General features: G+C 38.7%; 1 protein-coding gene and 1 long non-coding RNA gene across 2 annotated transcripts in view; both read right to left on the bottom strand.

Annotated features, from left to right (window-relative positions):
* The window catches only part of LOC115422188 (cadherin-4-like), a 453,088-nt gene that overhangs the window by 372,464 nt on the left and 58,479 nt on the right, over positions 1 to 22,145 (bottom strand). The window lies entirely within an intron of this gene.
* On the bottom strand, positions 583 to 18,831 carry LOC115422194 (uncharacterized). The gene is made up of 3 exons (XR_003935807.1): positions 18,821 to 18,831; positions 14,489 to 14,500; positions 583 to 682 (listed from the first exon to the last, which is right to left on the bottom strand). It is a non-coding gene; the product is annotated as an uncharacterized LOC115422194 (long non-coding RNA).

The following is a 22,145-nucleotide window of genomic DNA, read 5'->3' as shown; positions in this document are numbered from 1 at the left end:
GCCTCCCTGTCTCGGTGCATGTGTGTTCGCCTTCTGTCATCCAATGCTCCCACGCAGCTCGCAATTTAACTTTGAACAACCTGTTGACACCAATATCTAGCGGTTGGAGTTCTTCGGTTAATCCACCCGGAATGATGGCAAGCTCCCAATTAGTGAGCTTCACTTGGGTTTTGACAGGATTGGTGAGATGGGCGCGCATGGACGGAGATTTGTGGAAAAAACCATCCGATCTCTTGACGTAAACGTACCCCTAACCCTAACCGTAATATTACGTTAAAGCACAGTACTACGTATTACTCTGCAAGGCTCTTGATTATCGTAATGCTCCGACAGTCCATCAAGCAGTGCGGCTTCGTAGCTTACCAAAGTCGCACTAAAACATTTTGACAGATTTTTGAGCGCCGTGTACCACATAAAATCGGTCAGTAAGCACAACCAGAATTAATACATAAGGCGCACCGTCGATTTTTGAGAAAATTAAAGGATTTTAAGTGCGCCTTATAGTCCGAAAAATACGGTACGCATTGATGCTTGTGCAGCGCTTGTGAACCCTCAGGAACAAGCATTGCGTGTTCCGGTAGTCTGGAGGCGTGGCTTCAGGGGGAAGTCTGAAGAAAGGGGTTTGGACTTTAAATTGTGTATTTTCAAAATGTAGCTTGCTCAGACCATTTTTCCAGGATTACTTCCCCCACCTTTAAGGTTCTTTATAATGTTTTTCTTCCTTTAATGTCACCGCCTCTACATATACACAGTAAATGTGCCAGTGTAAAAAATGCAGTGTCAAAGTATTTTAATTCTTTTGGAGTTATTCCAACAATGGACAGAGTAAAATTTAACAAGACAACTTCCAGTGTTGGTGAAAATAATTGGAGTTACCTGAGGTTTTACACTGTCAGTGTCATATATTCAGTGTTAAAGTAACTTGACTCTCTCAAAGTTAATTCAACACCCGTAAGAGCAAGATAGTGTTCAGTGTTAAAAAATAATGACTCTGAAAAGCCCCGCCCACCTATCTCCGTGGTCAAACTGAGTGAGAAGTTGGACTCTGGCATCGCCATCTTCCTCGCATCGAAAAACTGCGTTCGTAAGTTTGTGTAAATAAACTATTGCTTTTGTTATTTCATCCAAGCAAAATTTGTGTGCAAGAATAAAGTTATGTCATCGTTGTCACTGTTGGGTATGTGTTTTCAAATACCGAATTTCAAATGGATAACATGATATGGGGTCGGCAGCTTTCATAGTACATGTCATTTTATGTTTACTTTTAATTGCAATGTTTCATTTTTACTTGGAATAAATTGGGTACAGAAATAATGTTATCTTTTTTTGCCCCCTGCAGACGCTGGGACTATAGTACATCACATGTAACACTGTTAGGAGGCAGGTAAAAATCAACACTCTTTGGAGTCATTTATTTATCAACATGTAGTGTTAAATTGGTTTAACACTGGAAAAGTTATTTCTTAACACTTAACTCTTCAGTGTTGAATGTGAATAACACTACAGGGTGGGGAAGCAAAATTTACAATGAACATTTAGTTGTTTTTTCTCAGCAGGCACTACGTCAATTGTTTTGAAACCAAACATATATTGATGTCATAATCATACCTAACACTATTATCCATACCTTTTCAGAAACTTTTGCCCATATGAGTAATCAGGAAAGCAAACGTCAAAGAGTGTGTGATTTGCTGAATGCACTCGTCACACCAAAGGAGATTTCAAAAATAGTTGGAGTGTCCATAAGGACTGTTTATAATGGAAAGAAGAGAATGACTATGAGCAAAACTATTACGAGAAAGTCTGGAAGTGGAGGAAGCAACAAAAAACGAACCAAAGCTTTTATTAAAGCTCTCAAATCCAAAATCCTAAAGGATCCAACCAAATCCATGAGAAAAATGGCAATTGAACTTGAGGTAGACAACAAGACCGTTAGAAATGCAGTAAAATATGATTTGAAGTTAAAATCTTACACAAGAACACCAAAACACTTGTTGACAACAACAACAAATCCAACTTTAGCAATTTTTGGGAATCATGTTTATGGCCGCCTTCTAGCCCAGATCTAAACCCTCTGGATTCTGCTATTTGGGGCGTTTTAGAACATGCTACCAATAGAACATCACACAGCAATGTCGACTTTCTTAAAGATACTATTAAAGAAGAATGGGAGAAGTTGTCACCCGAATATTTGAGGAACACTTGCGCAAGTTTCAGGAAGCGTGTGAAGGCAGTTATTGAGAAAGAAGGAGGACACATAGAATAAAAACATTTTTTATTATGTAAATTTTCTTGTGGCAAATAAATTGTCATGACTTTCAATAAACTAATTGGTCATACACTGTCTTTCAATCCCTTCCTCAAAATATTGTAAATTTTGCTTCCCCACCCTGTATGGGTGTTACTTCTCACATAGTGTTAAACTTGATTGACACTAATTAGTGTAGTGTAGTGTCAAATATTAACTCTTACTAGAGTAAAGTTGACTCTGGAAATGTAACTATGTTCAGTGTAAATTTTACACTTTGTAGATAGGGACCATATGTTCACTGAGGTAGAGTTAAAATTAACTCTTTAAGTGTTATATAAACACAGGTGATTTTACTGTGTACACTTCCATGCACATGCTTGTTTAAAAACACATTCAGATACACAGAAAAACAAGAATACATGTTCAATCCCATCTACAAAACTGCTCTTCTATTAAGCACCAAATGTGTGCAGTACCCACCTCTGCCCTGGTAAACACAGCAGGTGCACACACACATCTATATATAAACCAGGAGATAAATGAATACATAGTTGTACTTCAGAGACTAGGCTCTGTGACCCTATTTCAACCCTTCCAAACCCCTTTTTTCATTTGGTGTCCCTGGGTTTGTCTTTCTTTCCCTCTCAACAACCTCATCTTTCATTCCTACTCCACAGAAAAGCATTACGAACCAGATGTGCATATGTTGGAAACGCAGTGTACAACAGTTAATACAACTCCAGGTTATTTACAAGAGGTTAGGACATTACATAGAAAAATACAAGGTTTTTTTTTTTTTCTGTCGTCGGACAAAGCTCGCTTCAGTATGAAAGCTATTTAATTTACAAGTATTCATTTTGAGATACACTTCACAATGCCCTCCATGAATTCTTTATAAATCGCATGTATTCTTAACCTGCTGATATTTCAATTACACACTTAATTTCTTGGATAAACAAGCTCTTAAGGCTAAATCCAGAAAGGAAATACATCTCCACAAGTGGCATGATGTACCTGTGTATGTGTGGAAATTACATTTACACCAGCAAATTGGATAGAAATTCACCTTCCAGTTCACACTGATTGGCTCTAAAGTAATGTTTTTTGACCCAACTGAGCTAGAAAAGGCTGATAACTGAATGCATTTATTTCCTCCTGTCTCCACATACTGTACGCCAGATCATATTTCTGAACAAAGACGGCTAATGCTGCCTAAGTTCAGGCAAATATAGAACAAGCTGTAATATTCACAGCCTACTATTGTACGTTAAACCTAAACATTGCTACAGCCCAAACCCCATTCTCATGGCACTCAAACTTTACAGGGTGGGGAAGCAAAATTTACAATATTTTGAGGCAGGGATTGAAAGACAGTGTATGACCCATTAGTTTATTGAAAGTCATGAGAATTTATTTGCCGCAAGAAAATTTACATAACAGAAAATGTTTTTATTCTATGTGTCCTCCTTCTTTCTCAATAACTGCCTTCACACACTTCCTGAAACTTGCGCAAGTGTTCCTCAAATATTCGGGTGACAACTTCTCCCATTCTTCTTTAATAGTATCTTTAAGAAAGTCGACATTGCTGTGTGATGTTCTATTGGTAGCATGTTCTAAAACGCCCCAAATAGCAGAATCCAGAGGGTTTAGATCTGGGCTAGAAGGTGGCCATAAACATGATTCCCAAAAATTGCTAAAGTTGGATTTGTTGCTGTTGTCAACAAGTGTTTCGGTGTTCTTGTGTAAGATTTAAACTTCAAATCATATTTTACTACATTTCTAACGGTCTTGTTGTCTACCTCAAGTTCAATTGCCATTTTTCTCATGGATTTGGTTGGATCCTTTAGGATTTTGGATTTGAGAGCTTTAATAAAAGCTTTGGTACGTTTTTTGTTGCTTCCTCCACTTCCAGACTTTCTCGTAATAGTTTTGCTCATAGTCATTCTCTTCTTTCCATTATAAACAGTCTTTATGGACACTCCAACTATTTTTGAAATCTCCTTTGGTGTGACGAGTGCATTCAGCAAATCACACACTCTTTGACGTTTGCTTTCCTGATTACTCATATGGGCAAAAGTTTCTGAAAAGGTATGGATAATAGTGTTAGGTATGATTATGACATCAATATATGTTTGGTTTCAAAACAATTGATGTTGTGCCTGCTGAGAAAAAACAACTAAATGTTCATTGTAAATTTTGCTTCCCCACCCTGTATACCTAAACATTGCTACAGCCCAAACCCCATTCTCATGGCACTCAAACTTTAGACATGTCAAGTGGTTTGACCCACAGCTTTCCCAGTGGTTGCGACCATGGGAAAACAGGAAAAGATGCTAACATGTTAAAGAGCAGCAAACAATTCCACTACTTGTGTCTATGCCTCGGGCAAAAGTGGTCACATTGGTCTTTCTATTGCATTCACACAGGGCAAAACATTTCCCATGGTTCCTGTAGGAAAACTGAACACCCACAATATAATTATAGTGGTTCGGAAAGCATGCCATGTTTGGTGACTGTCACTAAGGAAGTGAATATTCACTGAGACTATGAAACATGAAGCATTTACTCAATACATTCGGTTGTTTTTAACAGTTCAGGTCGTCATTGTGGGAGTCACGCCAAGGCCTTGTCATAGAGATAGATCTGTGATTACTGTATAAAGGAGACCAAAGAGGTTTTACCCACGAGAAAGAAAAGCAGACACGGGGGGGGAAGATCAGGGATGAGAGCAATAATGGAGAATAGAGAGGGAGCTGAGAGGGAGGGACGAACGCGAACGGGAACAGATTGAAAGTGTCAGCGCCCCACTTTACAGCAGATGGGGATTTCACGACGCGCAGCTCTCCTCTCGTTCTCTATTTACTATTCTCCACTTAAGCTTAGAGAGAAGCAACTCTTTAGTGAGACTGTCATGGCTCGTCTAAATACATTCATTTTCCACTGCGCAAACAAATGCAACACAATTCGGTATGATGATATGAATTCGTCAGCCGCAATATAAATCTACTTGGGTCTAAAAAGAATAAATAACAGCAAACACATAGGTGCAAGAATATTCTCTTTAAGCCAAAGAAACCAGAGGCATTATAGTGTAATTGGCTTCACATACACACACATATAAACACACATCCCGCTGTCTCCATCCTCAAGGACTGCTGTGGGTTCAGGCATAGAGCACCCAGCTTGGTAATGAGGGAGAAAACTAATATTTGGAGTGCATTAATATTGTTGATCTGAGGTGGCGCTGAGGCTAAGCACACCAGCTAACGCTTGTTTGTGAAATATGCTGGTGTTTGTGTATTGGAAGAGTAGTGCCAGTCAGGCGGAGAGCATCAGTCAGCCATGCGCTGGCCAGCTGAACCCCACAGATCTGCTTGTACATAACCAACAGCAATCTATCCCCAACCTTTCATTACCCATATCTGCAGGGATGCATGTAGTGTCATGCACAGAGGCATAAATTACACACCCAGATACATTTGAATGGAGTTCAGGATAAAATGTAAACTGGTTGCATGTTATTTTCATGTTTTCCCCCCCCCTTACTTGATTTCCTACTGAAACCTTGGCAAACACGATGTACATTTACTTTAGGCAGCTTTTATTTGATTATAATAATTCTGCGTGAAGAAAACAGCTAATATTATCCTCACCATCCTTGAGCAATTTTCTTTTCTTTTTTTTTGTGTAGGTGCCCTTGTCATGAAACAACCTTTTTTGTTATTTTTTCGTTTCTTCTACTGCAAGTGCTATGCTTTGTTTTGTTTTATGTGTTATTGGTAGAAATACACTTACAGATATAAATTGCATATTCATATTTTAGTAGAGAATAAATTACCGTGCTGGGAATACTTTTTTTGTTTTGCCATCATAAAAAATTCTGGTGGAGACTTTGTGATTTAAGACATAAGTAACAGATACACAAGCAAAAATGAATACACTGTAGCGCCTCCCCTGCACAATAAATCATTGCCATTATCTTAGAATTACAATCACAGTGATATATGAGACTAGGAAAGCATCTTAAGGCATTTCTGTGAACTTTGAAAAAAAAAAAAGAAAAGGGGATATAACAGCCTCTCAAATGCACCCGTTTCTCCGCTGTGACAGTCAACAGTACTGTGCAGGTGCTGATACTCTGCAGGGAATTTGGCCTGAGGTCACTCGGAGGAATCCAGAAGGGTACATGGGGAGTCACTTCCATTTATTCCTGGCTCCAACAGTCTGGTTTATGGTGTTAGAGTGAATCTGCTGAGTGGAGGGAGGGACGAAAAAAAAAAAAAAAAGGAGAGAGGAGGGCGAAGGAGGCATAGTGTATTTAAATTGTTGAACCACAGCTATTACTCCTTTGCCTAAAGCGTGAATGTGTGTGACACAATTTCAAATGACATTCTGTCTTCTAACAGGAGCCCAGAGATGACCTGCTGATCCCATTGTCTCCTTGTCTCAATCACCAGTGTGTCACTAAGGCCAGGGCCAGGTCATGCACACACACAGATTTGTCTTGAGTCTACGCCAAAGCAAAGGCGACAGGGATGACACCATAACAAGGATGACTCACCCTTTCAAGCTGTGCATAAAAACATCAGCTATTTGCATTTGCCAGCCCTGGGTTAATTTGTTTCGACTGGAGAAATTAAAAAAAAAAAAAAAAAAAAAAAAAATGGAAGCCCTAATTGCCTCTAGTTGTTTCCTCCTTGGCTCTTTTTTTACCTTCTGTAGGACAGCAGATCCTTGTGGACAGCGCATTTCTCTATTAATAACAGTTATTTCAGCTCCCTTACCTCACTGGACTGGCTGATTAAACTCTTAATGAAGCTGATATCTCTTTGGCCACCAATATTTCCCCGGTGTGCTAAAGAAGCCAAATGTGTCTCAGTCCCTAACCTCTTTCAAATCCCTCACACACACGCATACATACACACACTTCTACGCTTGAGAGTCCAAAACCACTCGCTATCTCAACAGATGTGTCCTGGCAAACACAGCTTTCCTGCAGATTGTATCTCCAGCACGGCGGTGTCAGGCTGCATCAAGGCCTGGTGTAGGCATTAGCACATGCGGCTAACCAGCGAGGCTGCATATTGAATTACGACATGGCCTCATGTGGGCAGAATGAGCAGAAACACATGTGTCGCTGTCGCTTATTTAATGAGCACATTAAGCACATCAGCACACTTACCGTACTGCATCTGCAAAGACATCTGTATGGTGTAGAAATGGCCGATCTTCAGTCCGTCTCTTTAGGATTCTGTCATCTTAGGTCAATGTTTAAGTCATCTTATTGCAGAAGGTACCACATATTTTCTAAATCAAATATGGATGAAGCTATACACTGTAATCCCGGGTAAGTAGAGTTTACTCAAAAAATTTGAGGGAACTGATTGCACTTAAATGATTTGAGTAATGATCGACTAATCAATTGGTTTAAGTAGGTGCAACTTTAATGCTAAAAGTATTGAACTTAAACTATTAAGTAGAAAACACTAAAAGACAAGTTATTTGTGCTTTAAATCTGTTGTAAAATCAACCCCACTATCCAACCATTCAACTCAGCATTTTAGGTTACACTGACTAATCTTCTCAATTGCAGCCAGATTAATTTATCATTGATTAAACAACTTTTTTTAATTAATCAAACTAAAAATCCTATTCCTGACTAAAACAGTTATGAAATTTTTCAACTTAATGTACTGTAGCATGAATGGAAGTTAGCACAATGTCATTTGCCAGTACAGGAAGTGCTTTTAATTTGACAAGACATTAAGATTTCCATTGTACAATAACAGTTTTAGATGAACAGTAAAGCCATTGTTCTTCCTCTGGCTCTGACTCATGGTGCAGCTCTACAAAAATACAAAAACAAACACAAAAAGGCCAATAAACACTGCCATACACACATTAAATCCAAATTAACACTAACACCACAACCCCGCTGAACCCCTGCACAAACAAATAACACATTTTCAACAACATGCCCAATACCCACAATGCAAAGCGAAAATAAAAAGGTGTGGTCGTGACTAAAACTTAGTGATTTAATTCCATTCAACTTAAACTTTTTCGTACTTTCAACTATGTCTACAAATAAGTACAATATACTGGACATTTTATAGTAACATCATAAAACTTAAATCATTTAAATGCATTGTAGTTAAAGCATTTTAGTAAATACAAATTCCAGGCTTAGAGTGTATTAACATAAGCGGCCATGGCTCAGATGGTAGAGCGGGTCGTCCAATAACCAAAGGGTTGGCGGTTCGAATCCCACTCTGTCCATGTGCTGTTGTGTCCTTGGGCAAGACACTTCATCCCCTTTGCCTCCGGTGCTGCTACTCACACCAGTGTATGAATGTTCGGTGGTGGTCGGAGGGGCCATAGGCATGGATTGTCCATCCGCCTGTCCTAGGGCATCCACCACCAGAGTGTGAATGTGTGAGTGAATGAATAATGGATCCTCTGTATGCGTTCATACAAAAGCGCTATATAAATCTAATCCATTATTATTATTAACTAGCACAGTGTTTTTCAACCTTGGGGTCGGGACCTCATGTGGGGTCGCCTGGAATTCAAATGGGGTCACGTGAAATTTTTAGTAATTGATAAAAATAAATAAAAAACTTACTAATAAAAAATATATGGTGAGTTGAGAGAGACGATCCCAATACATAAAAGACATGACAAACTGTGAAGCTGAAACTGAAGCACTGTGGTACTGTTTATCTTTCAAATGTTCATTGTGGTCAGTTTCAGATGCTGCAGCTCTTTCATAATTCATAGTTTGAGTTATTGTTTGTTCAGAATTAATTAATTGTCAGTCTTGTAAATCCAAGCTGGACTGACTGTACACATCCTGACAAAGGAAAATAAAATTCTCACTTTGTGTGTTGTACTCTCAACCTGGCTTTTCTGCCCCCATCCATAATAATATACATTATACAGACTTAATGTCATCTAAAATTAACGTTTGCAACATAATATAAACAAATTAATTTTAGCAAAAAAAAAAAAAAAAAAAAAAAATCTCCGTTTTGAATGTCTGAGGTTGCCAGAAATTTGTGATGTTAAAATGGGGTCACGAGCCAAAAAAGGTTGGGAACCACTGAACTAGCACAAAATTATCATTACAATTCCGAATATTTGTAAAACTGTTAAGTGACAAACTGAACTTCATCTGAGGTCTAACATGCACCAGCAAAATAAGTGCTGCAACAAAGCCAACCACAGGGAAAAGACACAAAAGGAGCAGTTAGCACAATAGCATCTTAGCTAGCAAGCCTCAGTTTGCTCAGATCAATAGTTATTTACTCCCTGCAAGTGGCTGGGGACCAAAAAAAAGGAAAAAGAGAAAAAGAGAGAGGGGGGATGTGTATGAGTGAAAGAGAGATGCTGAGTAACAAGGCAATCAATTTTAGATGTTAAAAAAAGAAGTTCAATGCTTCAAGGAAATGAGAAAATATCTGAACTAAAGCAACTAATAAATGTCGAACCATGTGCTCTGTTATAATCACTCCATCCATCTTCATCCATATGTTGCATACAATGTGTAGGAGGGCTGCCCTTCCTTTTTTTTTTCCTTTTTTCTTTTTTCACAAAATCTTCAACAGCTCATGATGTGCCAAATCCAAGTTTCTGTCCCTTGCTACTTACATAACTTGTACTTATATAAAGCGGCCCCACATTTGCATTTCAGAGAAACTGTATAGCTGCCAGTACATGACAAGGCAAGGCAAGTTTATTTGTATCGCACATTTCATGTACAGGACAATTGAAAGTGCTTTACATAAAACATAGAAGCATCGCAGGACAAAATACATTTAAGATAAGAGAAAGTTAAAATATAAAAACATTAAAATTAAAATAGACATTAAAATCATCAGCAATAAAATGTGATTTTAAAGTTCATTTAAAAGACATTTAAGAGTTTAAAAGAAAGCTGCAGAAAACAGTCACTTTCCCATTGGACATCTGCGCAAAACTTTACCGATATTTACTAAATGTCGAAAAAACAGCAGTGCGTAATGTCGTTTTTTTCATTAAATCACAAATGCAATGATTTGTTTATTTATTATCGCGAGATGACACGAGAAGTCATTCATAAACATGGCGACGAATGTAAATATGTGGGTGTTGATTTACAGATATATTCATTATTATTATATATTACCCCTCTATCTCGTACTAAATTTAAAAATGATTGGGTTTCCTGGAGTGTCCACACATACCACAACATGTTTCTTCTTCTTCTTCTTCGCTTGTTGTAACGTACGTCATCATCTGTTTTTTAAATTCACCTGACTCTAGTTGCGAAAAAAGGTCTTTCCATTGCAGTTTTGCGTGATATACCATTTGCGCTAAAACACCCGAAAAACCACTGCTTGCCAGCACAAAAACTTTTAATCGAAAAATTAGACTTTTGGCAAAATTGTCGTTTTTCCATCAGAAAATTTTTATGCTCAAGTTATATTTGCGCAATTTGAGGGTCAATGGAAAAGCGACAAATGCCCCGTTTCCACTATGTGGTATCAGCTCGACTTGATTCGACTCGACTTGGCCTTTTTGCGTTTCCATTATGAAAAAGGTCCTGGAATCTGGTACCCAGTACTAGTTTTTTGGTATCGTCTCCGCAGAGGTTCCAAGACTGGGGACCAGATACTAAAACATGACGTGTAAACACTGCAGACCACTGATTGGTCAGACAGTCATCTCTGTGACCCACCATTTTACAAAAACAGATGTGGAAGTTTACTGTAAATATAGCGGTAGGTTAATCCACATGATGACAGCCCGCAAAACTACACCATGGTTTGTCGAGGAGGAGATTCGGACATAAAAATTCAGCATGAGCTTGACGAGACAACACGAAACGAGCAAGTTTTTCAGCAACTCTCTGAGCAGACGACACGGAAGTAACACGCCACATCACTATGACGTCCAGGTATTCCTAAGTCGGTAGTATCCTGTAATGGAAACGGTCTCCAGAAATAGGACCTGGTACCCGAGCCAAATTGAGCCAGTTCCACGTAGGGGAAACGCGGCATAATAATGTTTTCAGGCCTGATTTAAATGAGCCGACAGTTTGAGCAGACCTCAGGTATTCAGGAAGTTTGTTCCACAGGTGAGGAGCAGAAGAACTGAATGCTGCTTCACTTCGTTTGCTTCTGATTTTGGGAACACACAGTAAACCTATCCCTGATGACCTCATGGGTCTGGATGCTTCATATGGAACTAACAAGTCTAGGATGTATTTGGGGTCCAAGATGTGAGCAACCACCAGGTAGAAAACAACCCAGACATGATCTGCCACCTTGGATGACACTGTCCATTGATAGGCTGCTTCAGAGAAGAAAATCAGCGCTGTCAAAAGCAAAAAGTGAGGGGCTAAATGGGAAAGGGACATGGATCATCTGAAGGTGTGTGGGTATATGTACGTCTGAGAGTGATTGCATCTGTGAGTGTTCCTGGAAAAGTATGTGAAAAAGTGTGTTGGAAAGGTGAGGAGTTGTACAAATGAGGGACTGTATTGACAAAGCCTGGACTACGAGAGACTGAGATGCGGAGGGCAAGGAGATAAGAGAGCCACAGCAAACAGCAAGGCAGACCAAGTAATGGAAAAAGGAGGGGTAGAGAGAGACTGAGGCAAAGGGGGTGGGCATGAATACTTGGGAAATTCTGTGAGGGAAACATGGTCTGTCTCACCATGACATACAGTCTAACATTTTTAATGCAAGAACTTGTGTTGCTCTGCTAGGGTTGGCTGTAAAGTCTCCAAAAAAAAAGACAGCATGGACAGACATCAGAGGTTACATCCTAGCCTACAATACCAGGCCTGTAATTGAATCTAAATTAAAGCCAGTGCTCAAATAATCCATCCCACAGATCACTGCTGAGTACGTTACAAGCAAAGCCGGAGCTCTGTGCTGTACAGTACATTAAAACCCTTCATTACCATGAATAAATTGCCTAACAAGATACGAAGTGCCACTCTACATTGGATTCTCCTCTACACAAGGAGAGCTCAACGTAGCAAGTGATATGGATGGGAGGGAGAAAGAGGCTGGTGGGGGTGGGGGTGGGGGTGGGGTAGGAGCGAGCATGTGGAGAGAGAAAACGAGAAGAGAGATAGTCCAATCACTGTCAGCAACTATGAATTATACATGAATTGTAGTTTTAACACTGTCTGCTCACTACTCCACTTTGTCGCTATTAAATATTCAGACCATCTTTGTAGACCATTGTTAATTACTTATCAAAACAACAAAAGGTCTCAACCAGAAATTGCCAATGACAACTACTGTTTGTCTGTGGAAGAAGCTTACAGATAGTGCTATCAGATCAGATGGGTGGCAGCACCACTTCCTCTCCTGTATCTCAGACTGTGGGCTTTGCACTGTACAAGATGTCATGGTACACCTGCGACCTTGGACAAAAAAAAAAAAAAAATCTGTTTTATTTCAGTTAAAAACATTTAAAACAAACTCTGGCAAAGGTACATCTTTTTCCTCTTTCGCTCTTATCCTCTTGTATCCTCCTATTTGACCCGGAACATAGAACAAAATAAAGGCCCTTGGCATGTTTGGTAGGCACACATTCAAAGAGCTTTTCTAATATGAGGAAAACCTGACATATGTCTATTTCTGACGCTCAAGAGTCAAAAAGCATCTGTTCGCTAATATCGGTCACAACAGCATTGGTGAAACTGCCAAAAAGTAGAGCCACAAAAAGCTGTGTGCAGATTAAAGGACTAGTCTGCATGAATCACAAAATATTTTATTGCTTATCTTTGGTGCAGATGCAAGGAGATTTCGATACAGCTACAAAGAAACCATATGGTGCCATCACAATACAATAGAAGCCAGCGGGAACATTTATCTTGGTGTTAAATGAGTCTTTCAGTACTTGTTTAAAAAAAAAAAAAAAAATCCAGCTACAGAAATAGGAGCCAATTCCTTACACACAATAAGCACAATAGGTGTGACACAAAACAGATAATTTATGTTCAGTAACATGATACATACCATCAATTACAAGCCAAGTCTCTATTAACAGACAGTGATGAGATTGGCGTAAACAAATAAAGGCAGTTCTCAACAGTAGAGAAGTGGGTATACTCCCAATTTTTGCCTTTTGTTTTGTTTTTTTAAGTAGTTCAGAAAAAAATGTCCTGCTTTAGAAACAGTGACATGTAAGACTACTCTATATAATTAACCCAAAAATCCATCAGTACTATTTACTCACTATTATAAAATTATCATGACTTGATGAGGCGCAGTTTGTAAGTATTACTCAAGCAGCTGCATAAATATAAAATGTATACAATATGAGGCAAACATAGGATAACGTTAGCCTTTCATAACGTTAGCCTTTCATAATGTTAGTCTACTCTCACAGTTTAACTATTGGCAACAAAATCTCTACTCTAAATGTGCAGTCATATGGCCATAGTTTAAAACATCGACTCATTTGGAAACCACCTTAAAACTTACCTCATAATTATATATTCCATGAAAGTAGGTTCTCTCAATTCGTGCCACTCATTTGAAATACGTTTATTCTGCCTTTCTCATTTGTATTTCCAATAATCTCACATCTTTCAACAAGATGTGCAGTGACCTATCAATCAACTGGGTGGCACTAGCACCTGTGCCACCTGAGGTGTCCAACCCGCCCTACTCTGCCTCTGATTGGCTCATCAAGTCCTCATGCCTAAAGTTAAGCAATCTAATCAGTCTTTTTTTTTTTTTTTTATTTCCAGAAAAATGCATCCATCAGTAGTATTTGCTCACTATTATAAAATTATCATGACTTGATCAGGAGCAGTTTGTAGGTATTCCTGGTCACAGAAGCAGCTGCGTGTTAGCCTTTCATAACGTTAGCCTTTCATAACGTTAGCCTACTCACAGTTTAACTATTGGTGACAAAATCTCTTCTCCTCTAAATGTGCAGTCATATGACCAGTAGTTTGAAGCAGTGACTCATTCTGAAACCACCTTAAAACTTACCTCAGAATTATGTATTCCATGAAAGGAGGTTCTCTCGATATGTGCCACTCATTTCAAAGACATTTATTCAGCCTTTCTCGTTTCCAATTCCGCATTTCCAATAATCACGCACCTTCAACAAGAAGTGCACTGACCTGTCAGTCAACTGGAGTGGCACTGGCACCTGAGGAGGTGTCCAATCAGGTTCCAGAGGTGGCCAGCGCTAGTTAGCAATATTTTCCTCAGAATGACCCACCCTACTCTGCCTCTGATTGGCTCATCAGTCCTCATGCCTAAAGTTAACCAATCTAACCAGTGAAGGCAGCGAGTACTAGCCAGTTAGAGGCAGAGTAGGGCGGGTCATGGCTTCACCATCCTAGGAGAAAAAATGAGCAATTTGGCTCAGATACTACTAAATGGTTAGCATCGGGGGGATTTAGAAGTGGGTATACGTGATGCTGACTGAAAAATAAGTAGGTATACGCTGTATATCCTGGACTACACCACTGGTTCTCAAATACCGGCTGGGTAAGAAAATAACAGGGATATATTTCTGTTCCCTGTCATGCAATGTGCTGCCAGTGAAACACATTTTTCACCTCTACAAGTTTAATTTAACACATTCAACACTGTAATCCAGCTGTTTTCAACACTTCTAGATCACTCACCAAGTGTTGTCTGATGTCACTGCAGGTGTATGTCACTTTCCTTTTCAATGAATATATAATTTGGAGAAACTTATAAGCGTAACAGGGAGACATTTCCTCAATAAAAGCTCTATTAAGCAATGAATAGATTCCATACAGCACTGCGATGAACAGTGTGTACCCCGTTTTGCCTGCTGGTAACCATGTGACCCCAAATGGACAAAGCAGTTCAGAAAATGGATGTACAGATTCTATCCACTGATACACAACAGTACAGAAGTGATGGGTAGAAAAGCGCATTGCAGTATCTTTCACACATAGCAGACCACAAGCAGTTCTGTACAAAATACAACCTTTTCTACTTTTCTAAAAGAGGAAATTAGAAATACCTCCTTGAAATAAAGGCCTCTTTCCTTCTGCAGCTGAGGTAAATACAGTAGAGTCTCCAACCACTATTTGAGGAAATATGGTCGTCATAATGTCTTGTCAAGTCATGATTAATTGTTGTACTTGTATCATTCTCATTTATAAACTTAGAGCAATCAATCCTGGCTCTTTTTAAAGATGTTTTTAATTACATTTACCTGAGTGTGATTAATGCCATTATTTCCACTGAAATTATCTTTGCATTGAGCCTAAAGTTGCATATGCCATATGCATATAGTCAGTGACGCCACTACCAATGTTGGGCCCTTGCTACAAGAAAGTCACTGGAAACAATCTGTCGGAGCGGGGTGGGGGGTGAGAGGGTGGAGGTTAGTGGTCCGTGATTGTCGGAGCTGTGGAAGGTGAAAGTGAAACTGAAATTGAAATTGAAGACACTTTACTATTCCTCTAATTCTCCGGGCCCACTCCGCTGCTATATGGGCCCCACAGGAATGCTAGGCCCCATGAATTTGTCATGCCCCCCCACCCTTAATGGCGCCCCAGCATATATAGTGAATATAAACCAGAAAAGCACTCTGAGAATGCAGACCTCCGCCAAGACAGACCACTTTAGGCCTTGGTGTGTATTAACACCACAGAGCTATTGAATCATTAAGGAAGGAGACATAAACTGACCCCTAGTAAAAAAAAAAAAAAAAACAAAGCCTGAAATGCAGAGACCACTACTCTAAAATTAATATGAAAAAAAGAAAGATTAGAGTTTGCAAATGACCACCATTACATAAATCGTACCTCGTAGACAGATACTTCCTGGTCAGGTGAGACAAAATTAGATGTGTTCAGACGAATTGATCAATGGTGTATATGGTAGCAGAAATCTGAGGACTGTAACTCAAAGAACACCATCCCAACTATGAAGTATGGGAGTGGAGTATCATGTTGTGGGATTGTGTTGATGCAATTGGGACAGGTGCATTTCATAAATCTCACAGCATCACGAAGAATGAGAATTGTGTGAATATGTTGAAACTTCATGTAACGGCCTCAGAAAAGAAACTAGTGTGGAACAATGGTAACAACATAACATTTGATCCACTAAATCAAAGTTGAAATTACAAATAATATTTACTATTATTTTGATTTTCCATAATTCCATAATGTGGTTAATTGAAATCATATGGAATACTAGAAAAGCACTCGGAGCGCATCCAAATCCGTGCATAACTTTTTGAGCTATCTTGCACACAGACAGACAGACAAACCAACGCCAGCAAAAACATAACTTCCTTAAGGTAACAAACACATAAACGTATCATCTTAAAATACAGGGAACATGAAAACTTGTAAGTACCACAGAGCAGTTCTTCACTTATCCAGAAAAAAAACATCAGAATACTGAAAATTGCCTCTGAAAAACATTCTTGTTTACCCAGGGAAAGAACAAAGTGAGCGTCCAACAGCATTTTTCCCCCAAAATTTACACACCTTAATCCTGAGCTAAGCGCCAACATGTAGGAACCTTGAGCTGTGTGGCTTTACTCTGCTGGCTTGGCTAACAAGGCTGTTGGGACCTGCTGGAAAGTCACAAGGCACAAGTACAGAAACGCCTCTTAAAAATGCAACCAGTATTTTGTACAGTGAATGTGGAAGTGTAAATGCACGTACATTTGGTTTTCCACAAATGTGTAAAAATATTTAGTCATGCCCCCCCCCCCCCCCCCCCACCACCACCACCACCACGATTCCATTTCTCTAGTCATTCGACCAAACTGATCAAATGTTTGAGCATGTGTGTTTTTGTTGAGGTTAGTGGCAGTGGGTGGGTGGGGGATAGATGGTGTAAACACGCCAGCCTACATGGATTGGGCTAATATCCAGTTTGTTCCCTCTCGCCTCAGCTCCACGGTGGCTGCAACGCAATTTCTTCCAATTGACCTCCCTGCCACCGGCACAATCACTCTCCACCGGAGACACAACAGCCTCAGAATACGGAGCAGCCAGCAACGCTAGCCTGATGCTGGAGGAGCAAGTACTGGAAGGAGGTGGGGATTGAACCAACCGTGAGGCGGAAATGAGATGAATTAGAGAGCGAGAAGGAGGAGGCACGGGGAGGTGAAAGAGTGAATTTATTCTGTGCTGTAGTGGCAGTGACAAAGCACAAGCATTTAGAGATCAGCTAAGGAGGAAATTAGAAGCATTACAGCCAAGAATGGTTGTTTCCGTGCTTTCTTTCTGTCTGAGTTTTAGTTGTTTAAGTGTGAATGGCATTAATTGAACTGTAGAGCTGAAATGGAATCAACTGAAAAATAAAAGAAACAATTAAATTATAATTAAAGGCAATCTCAGCTCAAAACATTATCGTAGGTTTTCCAATAAAACCTTCCACCGGAGCTTAGGGCTGACTCGTGTTGCAAAAAGTGTGTCCTCCAAAAAAGTTCGTCTTCTCAAATTTATTGAACAAAAATACGAAAAGTAGAAAGTACATACGTAGAAGAATCCACTGCGTAAGTTTTCTGTCCAAACACGGCGAAAATACATACGAACTTATCCACCATAGTCCAACACGGTCAGAAAAACCGTGAGCTCCTCTCGGCTCTAATGCCGTATACCCCCCAGGGCACGTAGCACCCCCCAAGCTCAGCACAACTTCTTAATGCCACAGGCTCCCCCATCCATCCATCCATCCATCCTTACTAACTTGCCCACACATTGACATGAAACAACCAAAACAACATGACTGTGCAAATAACAACGCAAATATCAAAATACAATCATGCAACACCTCTTCAAATGCAACCAAATTATAAAATTACCAATCACCAATCAATAACAGAACTGAAATTGTCATCAGTTACACAAACCATGCATGTGGCACTAGGGCTGAAAGACATATCGTTATCATATCGATATGATATGAACATTCAAGATATTAATATCGACAAACCAACGATTTAAACGATATAGATTCCCCCCACGCTCGCCCTGCATGTACAGCTCTGGAAGTCACAACAAATTTAATTCATTCGTACTTTATGTTAACCCTTTCATGCATGAATTATGAGAACCTTGATCAAGATTTTTTCCTGACTGTTTTTATTCCTCTTTAGGCGTGAAAAAAACATGCCTACAGAAAATTTTCTTCTGAATTTATTTGTCATGGAGCCATAAAAATGTCCACTCAGCTGGACACCATTCATTTAATTTTTGAAGCAAATAAACATGTATTTACTGATATACAGTGTGAAAACTATGAAATGAAAACATATTTAATGCTTATTATAAGTAATTCATTTCTCAGACAGGGGTAGTTGTTTGTTAACTTACTTTACTAGATTGTCTGATAAATGAATTACCTACAATAATTACATGTGGAAGACTGTATGAACCTTTACCAGACATTTTTAATGCGACTAATCTAATGTTTTCTCACATTTTAACACTCCAATACCAGTCATTACTCAATTCATGGAGATATAATGCAAAAAAAACAACAACTTTTGTTTAAAAAAACTGTTAATTACAGACTAATAACAATAAAAGTAATTGATTTACACTTAAACATGTTACTCTAGATCAGGTTTATCAAGAACAGTAAAATGACAGTACTGGTATGAATTGCAGTGTATGTGATGATGCATAAGCATCCACTGTGTTGGCTGATTTGGAACTAAAATAACAAAATCCATGAATATATAAGAGAACAGCTGGAGAAAAGCTGTCCCCTGTAGTGACCACTATGCATGAAAGGGTTAATGTTGATGACTGGCAGTGAGTTCTTACAAATAAAACTGCACTTTCCACATTCTTTTGTATTATGATGTTTGTATTTTTCTGAAAAATGCTTGGTTTTCACCAAACCCGTATCAAGATATCTGGCATGAATATCCAGATATGAAATTTTGTCCATATCGTTCAGCCCTATATGGCACCTACAATTATGATTTAATTTAAATTATTATTAAAGGTAATCTCAGCTTCAAACAGAGTTATAATTTGAGTGTCATGTTTTGTGAAAAGTGGATTCTGTCTGTTACATAGATCATCAATTAGTAACATTGCAATAATACAAACATTAGGGAGTTGTCCAAAGACCAGATTTATGAGTGCAATAGCCCAGCCAAAGGCTAAAAAGCTTTATAACGGCAAAGGATTTCCAATAAAAGTGAGGTTGGAGCCCTCTAAGAGCAGCACTCTCAAGTAATAGGATTAGTAGAAGTCAAGTGTACGGCCATCTTTACTCTTTATGTGGCAGAAATCGCTGAGAAGCATCTCTGCCACAGCCAATACAGCTGTGCTGATGGTGCAAGAAATATCCTGAACTTGCTCCATGACGATGGGCTCTGGCCCCATGAACTCTAACCAACACACACACACACATACACACTTTTGCTGTCTACGACGTCTCTATAAAGCCAGAGGCAGCCACCGAGTTTGATTTGCACGCTATTCTGGATTTCGTCCATGTACAGCAAAGGAGAAACCAAGGAAGAATTGATGGACTGGAGTTCAAGAGATGAAAAGAGATAGTTGAAAATAAGTCATATGTAGAGTAATGAATAGATGGCTTCCAGCTTATCTCTCACTCTCTTCATTCAACACAAACTGCTGACTTCACCATGTTTCCCACAGCTCCTCTCCTCTCCTTCCTCAATCCTCCCCCACTTCGAACTCCCCCGTGGCATTTCCCTGGGACCTGTTCTCCTCATTTCTGTAAATGTTAAATGAAATTAGTGCAATGCATCAGTGAGTTCATTTTTCCCACTGAAAATCACTTTGTAATCTGCTCTGCACATGAAAGGAAAGCAGCAGGGCACCTGAAGGTCGGCCACATCTCTGCGCTCACCATGTACTTCCTTTTTTCAAACATAGGAGTAAAGTCATTGATTTTTTTTTTTTTTTTTTTTTTTGTCCACTTCCCCCTCTTGAATCCCCCTTGCAGATTTATGTGTGTGTTCTCTATTTCTTCTCCCTGTGTCTCGGTAGTGCTCAGCTGAATTTGTAAGACTCAGTGTGTTTGGCTCCCCATTAAACTCATTGAGCCAGCAGATGAGCAGGGCATCCTATCTGTGCCAGGGAGCAAACAGTATGTGTGTGGAAGGGGGAACGGTTGGTGTGTGTGTGTGTGTGTGTATGCATTTATGCATCTATGTGTATATGTCTGCACAAACGTCTGTCTGCAAATAACTATCATGCTGCTGTTTTCCTCTTTCCCTCCTGACATTCATGCTGCATCTTTACCTCATTTCTACTCATTGCTCATTTCTGCACCTTCCTCAAATTCCCTAACGGCTTGATGGGTCTTCCTAGATCTTACTGTCTACAAAACACACAGGAGTCCCTGTGCAAATGGAGCACCCCCTTAGCTTTGTGAGAGTATTCACAATGCTGACGGCTTTCTGCTTCTTTCCCCTGCAGAGACAAATTCTGCTGCGGAAATGGTAACCACCGCTGGGAATTGAGCTGCAGGAGGATAGAGCAGAGAAGAGCAATGAGTGATGGAATTGCACAAAGATTTAATTCACCTCTGAGGAGATGGCAGCTTAATGTATATAAATGCACTATAAGGAGAACAATGAGGATAGAGAGGCGGCTATTGCGTGGGGGATCATCATGGCTATCTCAAAGATAAGGGCCAGAGACGTAATACAAGATAATTCGATATATTATTACCCGAATATAAATGTACAGCTCTAAAGCTAAATATGGGATGCTTTGGTCATTTGTTTGCGGCTGATGCTGCTGCTGCTGCTGGGGTTGCAGGGAACTGATTTTATATGACAAGAGAAGATAACCAGATGAAGATAATAACGTTTAATTTGTTAGATTTATTCTTTATTATGTCAAAACAGATTGCTATCTTAACATACCTTCTGCCATATAAGTCATACATATTTATAATACTAACACTGGATGAGCCAGTGTTTGTTAACATACATTAGAGCAGTGGTTCCCAACCTTTTTTGGCTCGTGACCCCATTTTAACATCACAAATTTCTGGTGACCCCAGACATTCAAAACAGAGCCTTTTTTTTTTTTTTTTGCTAAAATTTATTTCCTTTGGATCATGTAATAGTTTGCTATACTATGTTGCAAATAAACGTTAATTTTAGAGGACATTTAGACTATATAATGTAAATTTTTATTAGTAAGTTTTAATTTTTTGATCTTTTTTTAGAAATTACTAGAAATTTCTGGTGACCCCAGACATGCAAAATAGACTTTTTTTTTTTTTTGTTGCTAAAATTAATGTATTTTTGATCATGTAATAGTTTGCGATACTGTGTTGCAAATAAACATTAATTTTAGAGAACATTTAGACTATATAATGTAATTTTTTTTAAGTAAGTTTTAATTTTTTTGATCTTTTTTTTATAAATTATTAGAAATTTCTGGTGACCCCAGACATTCAAAACAGACTTTTTTTTGCTAAAATTAATTTATTTTGGATCATATAATAGTTTGCTATACTATGTTGCAAATAAACATTAATTTTAGAGGACATTTAGACTATATAATGTAAATATTTATTAGTAAGTTTTAATTTTTTCATCTTTTTTTATAAATTATTAGAAATTTCTGGTGACCCCAGACATTCAAAACAGACTTTTTTTTTGCTAAAATTAATTTATTTTGGATCATATAATAGTTTGCTATACTATGTTGCAAATAAACATTAATTTTAGAGGACATTTAGACTATATAATGTAAATATTTATTAGTAAGTTTTAATTTTTTCATCTTTTTTTATAAATTATTAGAAATTTCTGGTGACCCCAGACATTCAAAACAGACTTTTTTTTTTTTTTTTGCTAAAATTTAGTTATTTTGGATCATGTAATAGTTTGTGATACTATGTTACAAATAAACGTTCATTTTAGA

Source organism: Sphaeramia orbicularis, chromosome 7 (genome assembly GCF_902148855.1).
Source record: "Sphaeramia orbicularis chromosome 7, fSphaOr1.1, whole genome shotgun sequence".
Lineage (NCBI taxonomy): Eukaryota > Metazoa > Chordata > Actinopteri > Kurtiformes > Apogonidae > Sphaeramia > Sphaeramia orbicularis.
Note: the sequence above shows the minus strand (reverse complement) of the source record. Positions and strands in the feature narration are given on the sequence as shown.